The sequence below is a fragment of the Hemiscyllium ocellatum genome, chromosome 51, assembly GCF_020745735.1.
Source record: "Hemiscyllium ocellatum isolate sHemOce1 chromosome 51, sHemOce1.pat.X.cur, whole genome shotgun sequence".
Taxonomy (NCBI): Eukaryota; Metazoa; Chordata; class Chondrichthyes; order Orectolobiformes; family Hemiscylliidae; genus Hemiscyllium; species Hemiscyllium ocellatum.
In genome coordinates, this window is record NC_083451.1 from 1,069,088 (window position 1) to 1,072,544 (window position 3,457).

Genomic DNA, 3,457 nt, shown 5'->3' on the forward strand with positions numbered 1-3,457 from the left:
AGGTACAGAAAATTTCAGCCGTATCGTTGCAAAATCGAAACCAAAAAGAATGCTTCTATTTCTTGGCCTGAATATTCCGTAATTTTAGATGAACAGCTGTATTTAAATCGTGTGCTACCCACAATACTTCCTGTCTTTATTCTACTGACAATACAGCCTGGAAGTACTCAGTAGATTCTGTCAGGTACCTTTATCTGAAAGAGAGACAGTAATTTTGCATTTGAGGCATATAACGGGTTATACCAATCTAAAGCCATAATATTTGACATGAAAAATGCATCAACCACAATGCAAATACTTACCAAGAAAGATGTTTCTGGAAAATCCAGTTGACTGCTGCACATGGACGACCTGGTGATTATTAGTCATACAAGCAAGGAACATTTTCGGCATCGATCAGAACTGCTTGATTGGCCTAGTACGGCAGGTTTGTAAAATCACAAGTCACATATCAGTTCGTTCAACGTTTCTACTCTTTCTTCAGTCTCTATTCCTTTACTCCTTTCCCCCCTCCCCTAGACGATCTTTTACATATAAACTGACCTAGGAGCCATCAGTTCTGAGGAAGGATCAATAAATCCGAAATGTTAAGTCTGATTTGTTTCCACAAATTCTGCCAGACCTGCTGAGCTTTTCCAGCAGTTTCTATTTTTCTGTTTCCGATTTTCCGCATCCGCAGTTTTTTTTTGATTATTATGAAATAAAACCTTTGTCATCAATATTGCGGATGCCAGTGGTTATAGTCCTGACAGCAGAATGTTGACTCAATCCCAATGTCTAAAGTCGTGCTTGAGGATGACATGCATTCTGACCAAACTTGCATCAGTGTATTGCCCGGGCAAAGCTGACAATTACTCGACAAAGAAAGCGGCAAGATCAGTTTGTCCAATTGTTTCTCATTCGTAATATGACAGGAGGACTCATAAAAAGAGGTGTGATGTACAAACTGTTATCATCGTCTCAATAATGCGCAATTCCTGTAGAAATTGCTAAAATGAACAAATTCAGTTGCATTTGACTCATATGGATGAGCGAGATCAGGAAACGTAAATGCAATTACCCATGATCTGGAGTAAGACATTTAAAATTCACAACATTTAAGAATCCAAATTAATCTGAAATTAATGGCAGCCAGACAGAAATCTCAGAACTGACAATCAGACAAGATTGTTGTGGTTGATGGGGTTTAAAATTCTGACACCTTGACAATTCAGGTGTTCTCAGCCAAATGTGCTCTGTCCAACCATAGCCAAGTGATGCATTCCATCTTAATAAAAGTGAAATTATCAAATTGGCCCATCTTGTCCAAAGATATTGAATGATATTAGTGGCATCTCAGATCCGAAATCAACCATGTCGCGTGCTTAATGAGCTGTACAGCTTCCAGATTAGGGGTGATATTTTTCAAATAAATTTCATGACAAAATTCTCAGGAAATGATAAATTACAACATTATTATTATTACTTATTATTGACAATCAATTGGTGCGACCATTGTTTATCATCGCATATGTTCATTCTGACAGTTAACTGTGATCTAGAAACAAAGTGATATATGTGTTTATATGTGTAGATGATGTGTACATATTACCACACACTAAAAGCAAATAATTTAATTCTCAATAAGTAATCTAAATCCTATTATACTGGACAACTATCTCCGCATGTGACTGATTTCCTAAGCAGCTTCAAAGATCATTTCAGATTTAACAGCATTGCTTATATATCTTTTTTGACATGTAGACCATTCCCGATATGACAGGCAGATTTCCTTTGAAGAAGCAAATTAGTGAATTACATGTTATTTTCAGCTATTTAAACTGGTTACATGATATCCATTTAACTAGTCTAATTTTACTTAAATCTAAACTTAATTGTAGATTTTATTGAATTGACTTTGACGATTACCAAACTTAATTCAGATGTCCTTTTTCATTGCTTTGTGATAAAAAATACCCTTTCTACCCGAAAGTGACAACACAAACGCATAAGATGGTAAAGAAGAAATATGCAATGCTTACCTTCATTAGTATGAACCTTCACTAGGATAATTGGCCAGTCATATTGTAAGCATATAAGATTTGAGCCACATTGGAGTATTGTGTGCAGTTCTTTTTGCAACAATATAGTAAAGGATATGTAGTGATTATAAAATGTGCGAGAGGGTTACCAGGATATTTCACTGATCAAAATCCATCACATCTCAGTAGAAGAAGGATGCATTTGGATTACAGACCTCAAGAGTTTCAGACGCCAAGGGAAAACCTGGTAGAATTGGAAAATGATGAGATGAATTGATAGGGTCGATAGTCAGAGCCTTTTTTACCTGGTGGAGAAATGTCGCATAATAGGCTGCATAGTTTTCAGGCAACAATTAACGCGGATTTGCAAGAAATATGGTTTACACAGCATTTGGACAGGGCCTGGAACATGCTGCCAGAGGAAATGTCAGAATTAGATACAATAGAGACGCCATAGAATTATTTAGACAAATGCATGAAAATCCAGAGAATTAAGAAATAGACTATATGCAGGCAAATGGCATATGTTCAGAATGACGACATGGACAGAATGCATAGACTAGGCTGAATGGCCTTCGTATGTTTTTCTAAATTAGATTCGCTGCAGTGTGGAAACAGGCCATTTAGCCAAACAAGTATGCGCCAACCCTCCAAAGAGAAACCCATCCAGACCATTTTCCTACATTTATACCTGACGAATGCACCTAATAGTATTGGCAGTTTAGCATGGATTATTCACTTGGCCTGCACTTTGGTTGGATTTTGGGAGCAAATCCATGCAGGCGCAGGAAGAATGTGCAAACTCCATACAAATAGTTGCCTTCGGCGGGAATTAGACCCTGAAATTGTGAGGTAGCAGTGCTAACCACTAAGCCACCATGCCAGCGCAAGTTCTGAGCTTTACGTTCTGCTGTGGCATAGGTCATGCATTTGTTGTTGTGTTTCAGAACTTACATAATATGCTTTGTTGGGGAGATGGCTAATGGAAATGACGAAATTGTTGATGAAACGGAGCTAAGTGTTGGCTAAGGAAGAATTATTGCCAAGTCACGACATGGTATTGTCAGAAAACCAAAGATTGTAAAAGAACTGTGGTTCTGAAACTGGAGGTTCGGATTGTCGAGTCTCATAAGGCACAGTGTATGCAGACTTCAATGCATTAATGATACAGATGTAATGATACATTTAATGCAGAGAAGTATTTCCATATTCATGAAAAGAAGAATTTTATGAGACAAATTCCCCTCGGTGTTTTCACTTGACCCATTAGTTTTTCCTGGAAAGAATTATGCAAATTTGATGTATTCTACAGACTATTGCATTGTCCAGATATTTCTGTTGTGCTTTCATCCTTTACCACAAATAATCACTCACACCTTTCTTCCTGACAGAGCCTTGTGGTGTTTTTGGCCTTCGTTTGAATACATTTTTCATAT